Source organism: Canis lupus, chromosome 22 (assembly GCF_003254725.2).
Source record: "Canis lupus dingo isolate Sandy chromosome 22, ASM325472v2, whole genome shotgun sequence".
NCBI classification, from domain to species: domain Eukaryota; kingdom Metazoa; phylum Chordata; class Mammalia; order Carnivora; family Canidae; genus Canis; species Canis lupus.
In genome coordinates this window covers 37,233,869-37,252,861 of record NC_064264.1, presented here as the reverse complement: position 1 = coordinate 37,252,861, position 18,993 = coordinate 37,233,869, and the positions used below count along the sequence as shown (strand labels likewise).

General features: G+C 32.5%; 1 long non-coding RNA gene across 1 annotated transcript in view; it reads left to right on the top strand.

Annotated features, from left to right (window-relative positions):
• The window catches only part of LOC112656024 (uncharacterized), a 37,312-nt gene extending 34,364 nt beyond the window's left edge, over positions 1-2,948 (top strand). The window contains exon 5 of the long non-coding RNA XR_003134049.3: positions 1,933-2,948. This is a non-coding gene — a long non-coding RNA (uncharacterized LOC112656024). The remainder of the gene's footprint in view (positions 1-1,932) is intronic.
• The last annotated feature ends 16,045 nt before the right edge of the window (positions 2,949-18,993 follow it).

Sequence of the window (18,993 nt, the reverse complement as noted above, 5' to 3'; positions counted from 1 at the left end):
GGCAGAAAACCTGGCATAAATGAGCTGCCAGTAATGTAACAGCAGTTTCAATAACAATTTTTTTAAAAAAATTTATTTATTTATTCATAAGAAACACAGAGAGAGAGAGAGAGAGAGAGACAGGCAGAGGGAGAAGCAGGCTCCATGCAGGGAGCCTGACGTAGGACTCGATCCCAGGACTCCAGGATCATGCCCTGGGCCAAAGACAGATGCTTAACTGTTGAACCACCCAGGTGTCCCTCAATAACACTTTTTAAATTGGATTTTCCTTTACCTACTACCTTCTTCCTGCATCCTCAGTTCTCCTACCTAGGATCATGATTCACAGAAAGTACCTGCAGCCAATCCTGGCATCTTTCTCTTCTTTCAGGTAAACATAAACTATCAAAGGTTCTTTTTCTTAGTGGTATTTAGCTAACTATACTGTTTAATCATTGTAACTTCTTATTTTTTTAAATTATTTAGCTATTAGAAAGTTCTTGACAATCACCAAACTAATAGTTCCCATGATAATTATTATATTTTTCCACATGATAATAGAAACACATTTATATGTCAATTGATATCGTTTCAAAATATTAAATATAAAGGAGCTTTGATTTCTATATCATAGCAAAAGCTGAATCAAAAGTAGCATTTGACCACTGTGACATAAGCCAACTTCAATCCATTATTAGTCTAGATAAATACTCTGGTGATATTCTGACTTAAAATTTAACATGTGATCAGAAAACAATTCTAAACTTATTATAAATATTACATTCTTCTTTTAAATTTATTTTTTTTTAAATTCAGTTACTTAACATAGAGTATATTATTAGTTTCAGAGGGAGAGTTCAGTGATTCATCAGTTGTGTATAACACCAAGTGCCCTCCTTAATGCTCATCACCCGGTTACCTGGTCCCCCCATCACTTCCCCTCCAGCAAACCTCAGTTTGTTTCCTATGGTTAAGAGTCTCTAATGGCTTATCTCTCTCTCTCTGATTTCATTAATTCTTATGCAGCTATTATCTTTGTGGATTATACCAACAAGATTAGTTGTTTTGAATAAATGTGTATTTCCTCTTCAGACTGCAGAAAAAAAATAATTCATGCTTTATGTTTAGATTACAATAAATACCAATCAATTTGGCATATAGCATACTGCATATCTCTTTATTTGGTCTCACAAGGGAAATTCTGAAAAACAATACTGAAATGATGAATAATAGAGTTAAAATCCCATTTTTGCCTTCTTGCTGATTTAAAATTAGACCAATGGAAAATACTGAGCCAATAACTTAGGCTGAAGAGTCTTGTAGTTTCAGTTTATCTCCCTTTTATATACCTAAGGTTACAAGATAAAGGATGCATTGGTTCAGGGTAAATGTGCTTTTTATTGCTATTGCAGGATAGTAAGCATTTTTGTTTCAATGATTTTCTGTCATTATGTGAGAGTGATGGAGTCTGTGCCTCATAAAACAGTGTAGATAAAAGGTTTTCTTGATACATTAAGTACCTTAGCAAAAAAAAAAAAAAAAAAGTACCTTAGAAAACCCAAGTTCAATTTCTTTACATGACGAGAATAGGGTGTAGTGGTACCCATAGACCAGAGATCTTCATCAAATTTGATCTGATTTCATGAAAAATGGTAGCACAGAAGTATCTTTTTCCTGACCAAAGAGGTTTGTTTCAATATATACTACATCATAGGGATGTCTGGGTGGTTCAGTGGTTTAGCATCTGCCTTCAGCTCAGGGCGTGATCCCGGGAGTCCCAAGATTGAGTCCCACATCGGGCTCCCCTCCAGGAGCCTGCTTCTCCCTCTGCCTGTGCTTCTGCCTCTCTCTGTGTCTCTCATGAATAAATAAATAAATCTTTTAATATATATACATATACAGTCATATTCCATATACTTTTTAAAAAAGATTTTATTTATTTATTCACGACAGGCAGAGACACAGGCAGAGGGAGAAGCAGGATCCTGGAGGGGAGCTGGATGTGAGACTGGATCTCCGATCCCTGATCCTGGGATCAGGCTCCGAGCCAAAGGCAGACGTTCAACCGCTGAGCCACCTGTCATCCTATTCCATATGCTTTAATAATCGGTTATGTAACCAGAAACCCACAGACTTGAGGTGATTAGCTGGCATTCTGATTAGAAACTCCACATTTCTGAGGTGATTTCTGTTGTGTTTCGGTAATCTTAAAATGTGCTCAACACTAGAGACTTTGATGATTAGCATGACATAAAGAGTTTTTAATGATAAAGTTAATAGCTTCAAATTACTATAAAAGATATTTAAAATTGAATTTCAATCGTGAAATTGGTTTTATTTATGAGTGGCTTATTTTGTATTTTGATGTATTTTGATGTAGTACTTCTCCAATGAAATCCAAGTAAATATAACCTTTAACTACTTTTATCACTAGATCATTAAAGTAGCTGCTCTTTTTTATCCAATTTAAAAATATTTTATATCAACAAAACTAGGCATGTTTTTCAAATCATTGTTGCCTCTAAAATGGCTTGTCAAATTCTAGTCCTGACTCAAGTAGGAAAAAAAACAAAGCATGCAGTCTAGATATGTCAAACAGAAACAATTCAATAGAGAATCTACGATCAGTACAAAACGTCAAGTGCACTGACACTAGATACCGTCCCTTCTCAAAACTCCACAAAACTAAAGCAAAGTCTTTTAAAAGACCAAAACCTCAATGATAGCAAAAGCAGGGAAGGAGGAAACAGCCACAAGCTTTAGAATACACAAAGTAAATGAGTAAATATACAAGTATTTAGATGAAAAAAAAAAAAAAGCCACCACCAGCCTATGAGCGGAAAAAAGATGAGAACTACAGGGATCCCTGGGTGGCTCAGAGGTTTGGCACCTGCCTTTGGCCCAGGGCGCGATCCTGGAGTCCCGGGATCAGGTCCCTCATCGGGCTCCCAGCATGGAGCCTGCTTCTCCCTCTGCCTGTTTCTCTGCCTCTCTCTCTGTGTCTATCATAAATAAATAAATAAATAAATAAATAAATAAATAAATAAATAAATAAATCTTAAAAAAAAAAAAGAAAGAAATTCCAGCTTGGATTTCATTTATATAAAAAAAAAATGATGAGATCTACATTCAAATAAAGAAATCTTTAAAATGTTTGGGAACTGGCTGAGTGAAGTAAGTCAATCGGGGAAGGACAAACATTATATGTTCTCATTCATTTGGGGAATATAAATAATAGTGAAAGGGAATAAAAGGGAAGGGAGAAGAAATGTGTGGGAAATATCAGAAAAGGAGACAGAACATAAAGACTCCTAACTCTGGGAAAGGAACTGGGGGTGATGGAAGGGGAGGAGGGTGGGGGGTGGGGGTGAATGGGTGGCGGGCACTGAGGGGACACCTGACGGGATGAGCACAGGGTGTTATTCTGTATGTTGGTAAATTGAACACCAATAAAAAATAAATTTATTATAAAAAAATGTTTGGGAACTGGAAACCTTTATACTTTGGATCTAGTGGTAAAGAGATATGTAAGGACGATTTGGTAAACTGAGAAGATCCCATCCTGTCCTACAATGTTGAGCAACTGCCACTCTTCTCTATGCAGACATCTAGATCTTTATTATCTGGAGAGAAAGCCAAGGTTCTTATATGGAGGACAGCAATTTGAATTGATAGTCTGAGTCCTGTGACAAAAACAGGGAGATTCAGTGATCACAGACATACTAGATAAGAAATGCAGAGACATCCAGCCCCCTTCACTTTCTTGGCTGCCAAAATGCCAGCAGCGATAACTTTATCTACCTGACATTAGGAAAAAATAGCTTTTCAGTCGCATCTGGCAAGTCCAACAGGAAAGATCTGAAAATATTATGAGAGTTCACTTCCTAAATTTTGTCACCCATTTTCCATCCTAAAGTTAAAATTCAATAAACTCATGCTTTTAATGCATGCCTTTATGAAGAATCTCAACTCCATTAGTAAGGTCTATACTGTGGAAGCTAAAAAGAAAACAAACTAGGAGAAAAATAAGAAAGAAAAAAAATAACGTTCAGGGAAAATAAAGTTACACTCATAAAAATAAGATGCAAGAAAAAGTACATAGAGGGATTTTTTAAAGTAAATTAAATAAAAACATTTCAATAGAAATGAACAATTCAATAGAAAATTTGGAAAAATAATTATTCCAGAGAGTGAAGTACATGGAAGTTAAAAAAATTTTTTGACAGTATACCCAACACACATTAGGGATCAAGTCCAGGACTTTTTAGATCCATCTTAAAAATAGGAATTTTAGAAAAAAGAAAAAAGAAAAAGAAAACAGAGAAAATGGAGGTGTAAAAATAAATAACTGAAGAAAAATTCCCACCACTCAAATATATGAATGTTTTAATTGAATATGACCAAAAATTGCCTAGAAGAGCCCCTGAAAAATAAATAATCATACCAAGGCACATCATTGTGAAACTTTAGAACACTCAGAACAGGAAAGGATTTTCAGTGTTCTGGGAACTTAGGTAGGTGTAGGAATTTATCCACAGGAACAAAAACAAAATGGCAGATTTCTGAACAGCACCATCAGAAACAATAAGGAAAATCTTACTAAAATAACAAATACACACACGCACATGCACCAAAAGTTGGAGAGGGGAAGTAAAGAGACTCCTCAGCATGACAGGGAACAGAAATTCCAGGATAGATAGATAGATAGTTGATAGATAGATAGATAGATAGATAGATAGATAGATAGATAGATTCCAGTTCTAAATAAAACAGAAATTAAACTTTCATTAGAATAGTCATTAGGAGACAGGCATAACATCAGAAATCTCAGTACAAATTTATACTTGTTAATCCAGAACAGAATACATAGGTAAGCCTTGACCAAATTTGTATGTCTTTGTTTGTCTTATATATTGATAAACATCGTCTCCTTACTTTTTTCTCTGGTGTCTAGAATAAGCTAAGACAATAGTTTCGTCTAAAATCAAAACAAAACAAAAACAATGTTTTGCTTTGATTTACTCCTTAGAGCTGGAGATGAGGCATAGAAAACTTAGAATTACAAAAAAGGCAATTCCCTTGAATCATATTTCTGCTTGACATTCAGACCTGGTCAATTTTTATAAGCTACCAAAGCCAAGTATGCAGTAATCTTCACGCAATCAACTCATTTATTTCCAAATAATGATATTGTTTTCTTCCATAGAATTGTTTCATTTCTAAACAAAGTGAATGTCAATATTAAAATGTTGCAAACAACTTAGTGATAGTTTGAAAATATCAGTGTAATATGATTCTTTTCAATTTATAGTCCAGTAATAGTATGCTACTTTTAAAAATTAATTATTTTATTAGTTTCAAGGGAGAACTTAGTGATTCATCAGTTGAATATAATGCCCAGTGTTCATTACATCAGTGCCCTCTTTAATGCCCATTACCCAATTATTCCTTCCCTCCCCCACACACACCTCCCTCCAGCAACCCTCAGTTTCCTAGAGGTAAGCATCTCTATGGTTTGTCACCTTCTCAATTTTCATCTTATTTTATTTATCTTTCCCTTCTTCTATGGTCATCTGTTTTGTTTCTTAATTTCCACATATGAGTGAAATCATATGGTATTTGTTGTTCTCTGACTGACTTATTTTGTTTGGCATAATACCTTCTAGCTCCATCCATGTCATTGCAAATGGCAAGATTTCATTCTTTTTGATGGCTAAGTAATATTACTATTATATTGGAATATCTTCTTTACATATAAAACTGATTATATTATTAAAAACAATTGGATATTTACGATTTAGTTTCTTTGGGCATTTCCAGATACCACTTATGTAATTTTTTAAAGATTTTATTTATTTACTCTTGAGAGACAGAAGCAGAGACATAGGCAAAGAGAGAGCAGGTTCCTCGCAAGGAGCCCAGCACCGGACTCAATCCCCAGATCCAGGGATCATGCCCTCTGCTAACAGCAGATATTCAATCACTGAGCCACCCAGGCATCCCTCCAGATACCATTTAAAAGATAGTCACTTTATACATCGATTAATGTGGTGTTTAAAGTTTTAATATACCTGTTAATCACTTATTATGTCTTCTATAATATATAAGATTATAGAGTATGTTAGAAGTTAGAATGTTTTCATCTTGAAATTGCACACAATTAGACCTTTTTTTTATTTAGTGATTTAACGCATTAGAATTCAAGCCTTTCAGTTATGTATCAATTTAGTTTGAAGCCCAAATATTTTGAAATTTTTATTGCATACTTATCTAGAGAAATTTTAGTTACAATTATAGTATGAAGTAGAGCTGTATTGTGCATATATTAGACAGCATACCCTTTTTATTTTGGACTCTCAGAATTGAGAAATCTGTGACTGTTGCTCCAGTTGCACTGCCACCAGCAACCAATTAGGTTGATAGTACATATACTTTTTAATATAGATTTCTAAGTTCTACCTCTATGAGCTCAGTTTGTGTTCATTATTAACATTACATTTTGTAGGCTATTAAAGTTTAAATTTATACTGACAATTCTTGATAATTTTTTTTTTGCCTTATTGGATTGGAATCCATTTATTCAATTTCAGATAAAGTACAGCCATATCTTGTCTGAAGATAATACAACATTCAATAATATAGCCTGGGATGGATAGTTACATGTTGATATTTTTACATATAGCTCTGAGATAGGATTCTCCTGTTAAAAGTGTGCAATTTTAGTATAGTCACAGGGTTGCACAACTATCAACTGTCACCACAATAAATTTTAGAACATCATCATCGTCCTCCAAACAAAAACATATACCCAATAATAACCATTTCCCATTTCCTGATAGCTCTTCTACCAAGTGGTAAAATAGTCAACTTTGTATCTATTTATTTCCCTACCTTTTGCCTAATTTGAACATTTCATAGTGGAATCATCTAAATGCAACAATTTGAATCTTTTTTCCTTTTTGGGGTCATTTTTTTCTGCTCCTTTTGTTCACAGAACAAATTTTAGTTTCTTTGACTATCTTTTATTGTTTTATTTCCATATTAATCATCTTTATTTTGTTCAATCTTCTACTCAAGTTTATTTTGCCCTACTGTTACAATTTTCTTATGATGGAAGGTTGGTCATTAATTTGAAATCTTGTCCTTTTTTCCAGTTTTATTGAAGTATAGTTGACAAATAAAATTGTGTATATTTAAAGTGTGATGGCATAAAAATGTGAGGTGATGAAATAATAAATGTATACATAGTGAAGTGATTACCACCAGCAGTCTAATTAATTCATGCGACACCTCACATAGTTCCCATTTTCTGTCTCTTTTTTTAATATGTGGATGTTGTGAGAATGCATGAGATGTATGCTCTTAGCAGTACACTGATGATTGCCAGAGGGAAGGGGGACAGGAGGATGGGCAAAATGTGTGAAGGGGAGTAGTAGACACAGTTTTCCAGATACATAATGAAGAGGTCATAGTAATAAAAAGCACCACATAGGAAATATAGTTAATGATATTATAATAGTGTTTTATGGTGATGGATGGTAGTTGCCCTTGTGATGAACATTGCATAATATATAGAGATATTGAATTACCATGTTGTACACCTGAAACTAATGTGACATTGTGTATTAGCCATACTGAAATTAAAAAAAAAAAAAAAAAAAAAAGACCTCTCAGGAAATTTCAAGTACACAATCCAGTATTCTTAACTATACTCACTATCATTCTTCTTTTTAATATGAGCATTTTTAAATGTACATTAAATTTATAAATTTTTTCCTGGATACAGATTTAGTTTTATCCCTTAAATTTTGTTATGTTGTCTTTTCATTTTTGTTCACCTCAAAGTACTTCTAGTTTCCTTGTGATTTCTTCTTTGACCCATTGGTTATTTACCAGCTTGTGTTAATTTAAACTGATTTGTGAATTTTTCAAACTTCCTTCTGTTACAAAGAAAATGAAATTCTAATTTCATTTCATTAGGATTAGAGAAAACTCTTTAAGGATTTAAATCCTTTTAAATTCACTGATGCTTATTTTATGGCCTAGCATGTGATCTATTCTGGAGAATATTAAACGTGTACTGGAGAATTGGTATTCTATTTTTGTTGGGTACCATGTTATACAGATGTCTGTAGGTCTCATTGGTTTTTTTAAATGTTGTTCTGGGGCAGCCTGGGTGGCTCACTGGTTTAGCATCGCCTTCAGCCAGGGTCTGATCCTGGAGACCTGGGACTGAGTCCCATGTCAGGCTCCCTGTATGGAGCCTTCTTCTTCCTCTGCCTGTGTCTCTGCCTCTCTTTTTCTCTCTCTCTGTGTCTCTCATTAATAAATAAATATTTTTTTAAAGTTTAAATGTTGTTCTGACCTTCAATTTCCTTTTTGATCGTATGCCAATTTTCTCTACTCATAACTTAGCATGAGATGCTGAAGTCTACACCATTACTTTTGAATTGCTAATTTCTCCCTTCAATTCTTTCATTTTCCCCCCTATTTGTGAAATCTCTTTCTAGGTGTATATATGCACATAATTGTTATATATTTCTTATGGATTTACTCTTTTTCATCATTATGTTTATCTCTAGTAATTGTTTTTTGCTTTAAAATCTTTTGCCTAAAATATATAAATATATATATATACATATATATATATATATATATATATATTTTTGCCTAATTGCAGCTTTATTATGGTTACTGGTTGCATGATACATATTTTCCATCATTTTACTTCCAAATTATTTATTTCTTTTTATTTAAAGCATATCACCAGTAGAGAGCTTCTAGTGCTTTTTTAGCATCTAGTATTTAAAAACAAAAAAATTCAGACAATCCCTCTCATTTGTTTGAATTTTTGAATCCATTCACTTTGAATGTTATCATAGGAATACTTTGATTTATATCTGTCAATTTACTGTTTATTTTCTATATGCTTTGTGTTTTTTTGGTTCTCCAGCCAGTTCTACTCCTTTCCTTTACATTGAGTAAATATTTTCTAGTTTAATATTTTAATTCCCTTAGGAATTTTCACTATATTCCTGAGTTATTTTCTTAAATGGGTTCTAGGTCTTACCATGTGCTTAACTTCACCAAACTACTTCAGAGGTATAGTAACTGTATCCCAGCAGATAGATAACTATTACTCATGTTGCTATATTTTCTCTTCCCCTTTTTGAGCATTCTAAAAAAAATCATCTAAATATAGTATAAACCAACCAATACATTTTTATAATTATTACTTTATATACCTTCGTGTGTTTTAATTAAAATGAAGAAACTAAAGCATATAATGTTTTATAGAATTTATTATATTAACATTCTTTTTTTTTTTAAGATTTATTTATTTATTCATTCAGAGAGAGCGAAGAGAGAGGCAGAGACACAGGCAGAGGGAGAAGCAGGCTCCATGCAGGAAGCCCGATGTGGGACTCGATCCCGGGTCTCCAGATCACACCCCGGGCTGCAGGCGGTGCCAAGCCGCTGCGCCACTGGGGCTGCCCTATATTAACATTCTTATTTACCATTCTACTTCACATTTGTTCCTGTGAATTGGAGTTACTATCTGCATTTTTCTTTTTTTTCTCCACAACTTAGCTCTTACTTCTCCTTTCTGCCCCATTTGTTATCAAAGATGCTACTTTTCTATCTGTTAAAGGGCCCAAATCTAGTTATATTAATATTGCTGTAAAATTGCTTTTTATCTTGATTAATAAAATAATGAATACATGCATTTTATTGTCCTTTACAATTACAGATTTTTCTTTTCTGCTCTGTTTGCATGTGCTTAGATTACTATTTTGGGTTATTTATTTATTTATTTATTTATTTTACTTATTTTCAATTAGAAGGATTTATTTTTGTATTTCTTATAAGGTGGGTATGCTAGTAATAATTTTTTATTATTTTTGAATGTCTTTATCTTTTCACATTTGTGAAAGATACATTGCTGGATATAGGATTCTTAGTTGACAATTTTCATGTGTCGTTTTCTTTCTTCCTGTTGTCACTTTAAATATATCATCCCATTGCATTCTGGCCTCAGCAGTTTCTCACAAGTCAGCTGTTTATCTTACTAGGGTTCCACTGTGTGTGATGAGTCACTTTTCTTTTGCTGCTTCAGGATTTTCTATTTTGTAAATGTGCTTGATAATTTTTTTTTAATATAATGTGTCTGGATATGGATCTGTTTTCATTGTTTACCTGATATTTGGATCACTCAGCTTCTTAGAAAATGTGTGTTATTCATCTGCTTTGAGAGTTGTCAGCAATTCTTCAAATATTTTTCTGTACCTTTCTCTCTTTTCTCCTGGTACTCATTTTATTCATATGTTTGTGTGGTTAACATTGTCCTCATTTTTTAAGTCTATTCATTTTCTATATTCCTTTGTCTCTGCTATATAGCTTGCATAATTACTATCATTTATCATCAAGCTCAAGGATTCTTCAAATCTACTTTTAATATCTCTCTAGTAGTATATTTTTTGTTATTCTAGTATTAAACTTTATAACTTTCATTTTTAAAAATATTCAGTATTTGGTAATACATTGGCATCATGCCTTCCGCTACTTCTTTATGCATGATTTCCTTTAGTTCTTTAAATATACTTGCTTATAAGTCATTGTCTCCTGAGTCCCACATATATATCAACTGTCTCCAAGGAAGTTTCCTTTTACTATTTTCTTTTTCTTTTCTTTTTTTCTTTTTCTTTTTTCTTTTTTTCTTTTCTTCTCTCTTTTCTTTTCTTTTTTCTTTTCTTTCTTTCCCTTTCTTTCTTTCTTTCTTTCTTTCTTTCTTTCTTTCTTTCTTTCTTTCTTCTTTCTTTCCTTTCTTTCTTTCCTTTTTTATCCTTTTTTTTTTTTTTTTTTGCCTGCTTTTTTCCTGCATATTGTCACTTTCCTCTCTTTGTGTGTCCTAAGTTTTGTTGATGTCAAAGCCTAGACAAGTTAGATTATATAACAAACTGGACACTAATGTTCCCTCTCTTTGGGGCTTGTTGTTTTTTGTTTATTTGTAGCATCTGATGTATAGGCCTGTAACCCCACCCTATTAGTGAGCAATGGAAATTGGAGTGAACCCCAATGTTTTTTGGCATGCTATACCTTAAGTAAAGCCCTGCAAGTGAGAGCTGGGTGGAAGGGAACCCCCAGCCCTTTGACCTCACTCACCTGGAATTAGCTTTTGAAACACAGAGTTGGGGTTATAAGAAATCATAGTGGTAATTCCCCTACCCATTGGGTACTGTAACCTTTGAACAGAAGCTGAGACAAGGAGAAGCCACATTTTCCCAGCCTACTGAAGTTTCATTTATGATGATTCAGGATATGGGGTTGGCTATAGACTAAATGCCACAGATTCACTGTTATTATCAAGTTTTACTATATTTGTTTTGAATAGTTGTTGTATGATGTTAGGACAGTTTCAAAAACCCTTAAGAAGTACTTTAAAAAAGTAATTTTCAAATAAATAAATAAATAAATAAATAAATAAATAAATAAAGTGATTTTCACCAGTTATGGTTGATTTTCTTGAGAGAGGGTCTGTGGAGTTTCTTACACTTCCATTCAGAAAGTAATCCCCAATGACCTATTTTTATTTTATCTTTTTAATTCAATATTTACTTTTTAAAAAATTCAATTTATTAACATATAATGTATTTTGGTTTCAGAGGAGGTCAGTGATTATCTATCTTATATGATACCAGTGCTCATTACATCAATAGCCTCTTTTTAATCTACTTTTTGCCAAAATCATTTAGAAATGTTAATGGAATGAAATGAGTTAAAACTAACAAATACTAAATTGTTAGAGTTCTATGCTACTAAAAGATAATTTTCAGTCATTTAAAATAAATATATAATGATGTTAAGTCTCTCACTTTAAATTTCATTTTATAATACAACAACAAATGTCTTAGATTACTTAAAATTACCACACTATCAGGAATTGTTAATATACATACTCCATATAGAACAAAAAGTTAAAAAAATAGTCATTTTTACCAAAGTAATTAAATATGCATTATTAAAGATATGCTCTGTGACTTTCATCTTTAAGCAATTTGCAGGCCCTCCCTTTCATCAGTTACTGAGGACTATCAATGCAGCTGCTTGAATTCACAGTCATTTTCATTAAGCACAATTGCTTTGAAGTTAAATCTCTAGCCATTGCAAGTAATTCCATGCTAATATAGAGTGTGACACTGGTTAGTTGGAAAAGAAAAAAAAAAAAAAAACTGCCCTTTGCTGTAATTTATTTTGAATGTGACTTATGCAATCTTCAGACAAAAATATTTCTGAGAGGCAAAAAAATATATTTATAATTAGAATAATGTAGAAATGGCTAAAACTCTCCTAATCTATTGTGAAGGAAGAAAAATACTGTTATGGTGTCCTGTTTAGCAGGTGATTTATTCTTTTACTAGGTTAGAGCTCCCCTATGTGGCTGTTTGGTTGAGACACACTACAGGCTTAATAATACATTCCAACAATTAAACATAAATTGCCTTCAGATATTTTCTAATAAAATACATTGAGATACTCTTTGATGGACAATTTTCAGATTTATAGAAAGTATATTTGGTCTCTTTGAATAACACTACCAAAGGAATTTTAATGGAATGAAAATCAAAGAAAAGAAAATCAAATATGTATGGTATTGATGAATGTAGGCAAATTTATACCTAAGTCAACATGCATCAGTTCCTCTACTTGACAGGCAAACGTAAGTTTGGAATAGCTTATTTCCAAATAATTATGAATAAAGTTTATTTTCTGTTCATTTAATTAATTTATCAAATTAATTAATTTTAATGTACTTTTAAAAGGTATGAGAAAAATGAAAAAATAATGTCCTCATATTCTGAAACTTTAAGTCGGGAATACAATTCATGTAAGCAAATGTCAACTCTCCTAATGTTAAATGATGGTGACATAACAGAATACTCTTCACACTGCTTCAGATGGTTCAATTATTCCATGCAACAGAGTGATTTAATGAAGGCTTAACTCAAAGATAAACAAAACAACATTAAATCTCCCTTCTTAAAAGCGTTCAATGATTTTATTATAAATGGTCAGTGTGTATAAATGAGAAGAATTTTATCTTTTTAATGAATTTTATCTTTTAAAACTAGGTATACTTACTATGAAAATTTGAGACACTAGTGTAAAAATATGTATAAAATTTGCAAAACTCTTTCAGTAGATATATGAGTGAATATTGTAGGCCACTATTACAGATCGTGGAGTTAGATATAAAGATCTTTAGCATTATTAGATAATGTGAAATTACTTTTTGAGCTATTGTATTAATTTGTATTCCTGTAAGTTTGCTGATGTTTTATTTATTTATTTATTTTTGAAGAACTGACAAAGTGGTTTCCACAGTCACTGCATTTGAAATTCTGACCACCAATGGATTAGGGTTCCAATTTTTCCACATTCTTGCCAAGACTTGTTATTTTCTGCATTTTTGTTTATAGCTCCAAATGTTATCCACTACCTCAAGCAGCTGCAATGTTAACAATAATTTTTAATTTTGATAAATCTCCCCAGGGAAAAGATTCTTCACACTGGGTGAGCTTACAGTCAGAACAAATAAAGCCAATCTTCCTAGATGAATGTAGGGTCTTTCAGGGAACCAACAAACTGGTCAGATAATAACATTTCTCTGATAATGAGTAAAGATAGAGCCCCAACCTAATTTGCCAACTCCAGTTTTTGCCAAAATGTTGTGGTTTTTTTGCTGTAGTTGAGGCTGGTAGAATAAGGTAAGTTAAAACACCATGAAACTATTTGTTCTTACAGAGACTTAGCAGTTTTTTTTTTTTTTTCTTGATAAAACTTCTCTTGGATTGCAGCAAACCTTTGGGTAATTTCCAGTTTTGAAAAGAGTTAATTCTGACATTTTTTGCCATTTTTGTTTTTGCTTTTATGGAGGAAAAAATGTTCAGAGGTATTTTGTCTGTCATTTTTGCTGACTCTGTTGAGTCTTAATCTTACTTGGACTCTGTACTTTGTCTTCTGTCTCCTACACCATAAGAAACCAAAGTTGAAGTTTGCTTAATAATACCATTGCTGTTAGGCTGTAAGTGACTTTTACTTTTTTGTCTCTTTATATCCTCAAACATCTTTGAACTACTATATCCGTTATGCCTTTTCAAATCTTTAATACTTTAAGAAGATATATTTACATGCATTTTTACAGTATGGCTATTTAGATTCAACCTCATGTTTAGCTCAAATATATAGAGAGCAGTCTGATAGAAATCAAAATCTAAATGATAGCTATATAATTTAAGATGCAAGAAACCTAAGCATAATTATGGTTAAGAGGCAAAGCCTGTGGAGCATGATTGAAAACACTTGAAATCAGGTATAAATGATGAAGCGTTTTAACAAGGATGATTGGAATAAAAGCAGAAGAATATCTTTGGAAAGGAACAATTAGGCCTTACTGTTCTTGATTAATTCGCACATATTTATAAAGATCTCTCCTTAAAAGACACCAGAGGAGAGGCTACCGTATATAGCTGTAAGTATCTTTCCTTCCTCTTTACCCCAAACATTTCCCATCCTTGATACTCATCCAATGCTCAGAAAAAGACAATGCCTTGATCAGGTCAAGGATGAGACGCCATGTGTTTGGAAGCAAGGAAGAACGTAAAGAGTTGGAAATTAGAAATTTAGAAAGCCCATCACTGTTCTTCCTCCTTTCCAGACACTAAAGTTTAGAAAGAGTATATACAGTAATTACCAGTCCCAAAAGAAATCCAATGTACTTTAAACTATTTGAATTTTAATATTCAGAGCTTGCAGGACACTCCACAAACCTGGGTTTCTGGTAAGCTCCTTTCTTTGGCAGGAGCTTTGCTCTGTAAGGAATTTGTAATCCATCAGGAAACCAAGCTCTCTCTCCAGTTTGTTTTTTTCTCCATTTCCTTTTCCTCCTCCTTCCTCTTCCTCTTTTCTCTTCCCTCATTCCTTTTCCTCTTGCCATCTTCCTTCCCCTCCTTCTGCTTCTCTCCCTCCCTCTCCTGCTTCCCCTTTGACAACAAATCCTCCCCAGCCATCTTTCCCTCTCCTTCTCAACCCAAGAACATGCTAAGAATCTTCAGGTAGTGTTTGCACTTTCAGGTGATTGTATAACATACTGGCTACAAGATGTAGTTTCCTGAGAGAGATGTGTATGTTGAGACAGTTTCCTCAGTTTTGTTATGTATGTATCCATAACTTAGCTTCACGATATAAAGAAAGACTTTTAAAGGGTAATACATTATATATAACTTAACTTAGAAACTCTAAAAGAAAAAATAAAACCTACAGCACTGGCTAAACCAAATAAAAGCTTGAATAGAAAAGAAATAAAAATATTTCATATCAAGGTTTAATGTAAAATATATCATTTGGGAGAAAATATTTATAACATATACAATAAATTGATGGACCCTAAATAAAAGCACATCTGAAAATAAAAACTAGAGTGTTTAATGGGAAAATAGATTAGATATAAATATATCAAAATGCCAATTATTAATAATTAGCAAAGCACTACAGGGAAAAATAAAAATATTGGTCACTTTACCAATAAACATATCAAAAGATTTTCAATCTTTACATGTAATCAGAACTAGGCAAATTAAAGTTATAAATGTAAAATTCTTTATTTTTCAACGATTTTAAAATACACTTTTTTTGAGTTAAATGTATTTTGTACAACTCTTGAGAGTTAAAGCAGCTTTATTGATTTGAGGTAAATATGTGCATTTCTAAACAGCAATGCTATTCTGAGGAGGTTCTCTAGAAAAATAAGGGTGTGCTTGTATATGACACACAGGGTATTGGCTGCAGTGTCATCTGAAATAACAAGAGAAACAAAAATATTAGTTTATATAAAGGACAATCATTTCATAAACTGTTTTAAATTTATATATGAGATATGTGGTAGGCTACAAGGTTAAGACTTTGTAGTGAAAAAGTCAAGTGGAAGACTAGTACATACTCATTCTCACGGAATAGGAGATTTGTACATGACATTGACTTGCATAAGACCTTCAACTATTCTTTCTCTATTGTTCTGGTGGAAAAGCAAAAACCATTTTCTCAAACTTCCTTGCAGTTAGGCTTCTAGGGGTAATTTGCATTCTTCCAATCAGATGCACTCTGGTGTGAATTTGGTTCAGGACTGGATAGTGGTGATGTGAATAGCTGACATCAGGTCCAAGCTGACCATTTTGCTGCCACTGATTATGGAAGAGGCAGCACAATTCTGCAGCTATCCACTCAAGGATGTGGTTTGAGGATCAGACTTCTCTGTTCCTAATCAGGGTATGTGCTGCTTGTTCTGGGTGGGAGCAGCTTCCTGAGACTGCAGCTTCCAGATGGCTATGCTTATGACGATTATTGTGCTGTGGTTTTAGAAGTCTCTTCTATAAGCTCAATTTTAATTTTTTAGGCTTTTTTTTTAAATCTGTTTTTGCCTTAAACTGTTAAAATGATTTATCTTTTCTACAGTTTTCTGCAACCTGTGTAAGAAACATGATTTATTATAAAAATGGTTCTCTGGGATGAAATCCATAGAATAACTGCTTCATGTGGCTTGTTTTTTATTTTACATTTGTATACTCTTTTGTTACAATATAAATATGGTACTTTAAAATTTAAGCTGTCTTATGAAAAATTTAGAAAATATTAAAAGTGTTTACTTGTCAACTTTCACTTATCTTCAATCATTTTTTAAAATAAATTTATACTTTTCACCAAAATAATACAACTATATGGTTGGGGGGGATATAGATCTCAACTCAACTAAATTTCCTCAAAATAAAAGATTAAGAACTTAAATTTCAGTTCTCTGCACTAGAGTGAACAATTTCTGACATTTTTCCTCTCATTTACCTTTATATTTTACAAATAATATTGATATTGCTATCTCTTGATTCACAATTCCAGATACATCTTAAGATTTTCTAATAAATAGGATGACTATTTATTTACCTTGCAGAGAATATTACTTTCCCCACACATGAACTCTTTAGCATTTCTTTCTCCAAATGAAGAATACCTTTTTATGTTAAATCATATATTTTATGTTAAATACATCAGCATACAATTAATATAAATATTGGTTGCCAATAAATCTATAAACCAAATTATATTTTTTCTTGTTTGTCTTTTTGTTTTCCTTAAAAAAAGAATAACTGACTTATTTTTTTTATTTTTTAAAATATTTTATTTATTTATTCTTGAGACATACACACACACACACACACACACAGAGGCAGAGACATAGGCAGAGGGAGAGACAGGCTCCATGCAGGAAGCCTGATGTGGGACCCAATCTCCAGACCCCAGGATCATGATGGGAGCCAAAGGCAGATGCTCAACTGCTAAGCCACCCAGACATCCCAGAATAATTGACTTCTTATTACATTTATGCCACTTTTTTTTCAAAACTGTTCAACAGTCTCACAATGTTTTTCCTCTAGCTTCTTATTATTGGGGCTGAGTTCACTCCAGGTTCACTATTGTAGGGAATCCTTTTGCCACCATCCTGGAAACTCCATTCAACCCATCAGTGCTCTGGCTCATGTTTCCTTGATCTTGTTATCTCAGTATTTTTGACCACTCTATTTTGTCGGAATGCATCTTCTAATAACTTTCTGTAAAGGGGAGAACAACAGATATATTTTGGAGATTTTACACAACAGAAAATATATTTCCACACTGGAATCAGTGTCTCTCTAGATTAAAACCCAGGTTGAGAAACATTTTGTCTAAGAATGAGGATTGCTTTTCATTGTTATCTTATAATTTTTCTAAAAAGAATTACAATCTCACTTTTATTCTTGATTTTTCCTTTTTCTATCTAGATTTTTTTGAATATGATCTATTATTATATCCTCTCCTTTATCCCTCTGCTAATAGTAAGTTATTAAAAGATTGCAATGAAAAACTTGCACCCTGTTTGCAGCATGTTTCATTGTCTAAAAGATCTTAGTCTTTATGGTGACGTTATAACAGAAAATAAGCACTTTTTTTCTGTAAGCACTTAGTATTCAGTGTATTATTATTTAAAATACTTGCATAAATATGTCTTTTATAAATATATTGAAAACCTCCCAATGCTGCTGTCTTCTGTCCCTTCTTATTTATACTAATAGTTTTATGTAGACTTGTTTTTTTATTCTAATGAAGAAGTATACTAAATGCTTATGTTTAAGATGTTAAGTTTGATCAGAAGTCATATGAAGGTATCATCACAATTAAAATAATACCATCCCAGTCCCATTTTTTGATATTTGTCTCATTTAAATTGTGTTCTCAGTGTTTCACACTTCTTGAGAGAGGAATCATTTGGATTTTTTACTTGATGATATTCCCAGGCTTTTAAAAATATTTAGCATAAAAATAAAATAATAAAAATAAAAATTAAAAAATATTTAGCATAATCATCTTTGTTACCATTGTCATCAGGGCAGCATATTGAACACTTAACATGTGCCAATAGATTTGTAAATGTTTTAAATGAAATTTTGCTTTTAAACTATGAAGTGTACATATTTCATATTAAAATTATAAAGCAAGATTCATTAAAATAGTTTAGATTCTATCCTTGTCCTTCCTCCACTCTCATTTCTTTCAATCACAGGCACACACTTTGTTAGTTTTTGAAAACAAAAGCATTCATTCATGTTCTCCACATTTCTTTCTTTTTTTCTTTTCTTTTCTTTTTTTTCTTTTCTTTTCTTTTCTTTTCTTTTCTTTTCTTTTCTTTTCTTTCTTTTCTTTCTTCTTTTCTTTTCTTTTCTTTCTTCTTTTCTTTTCTTTCTTTTTTTTTTTTTAAGTAGACTTCACACATGGGGCTCAGCGCAAGGCTGTAACTCACAACCCTGGGATCAAGACCTGAGCTGAGATCGAGTCAGAGGCTTAACTTACTAAGCCATCCACATGTCCCCACATTTCTAACACAAAAATTAGCAACCATTCACACTTTCCTAACTGTACTTTTTATATTTA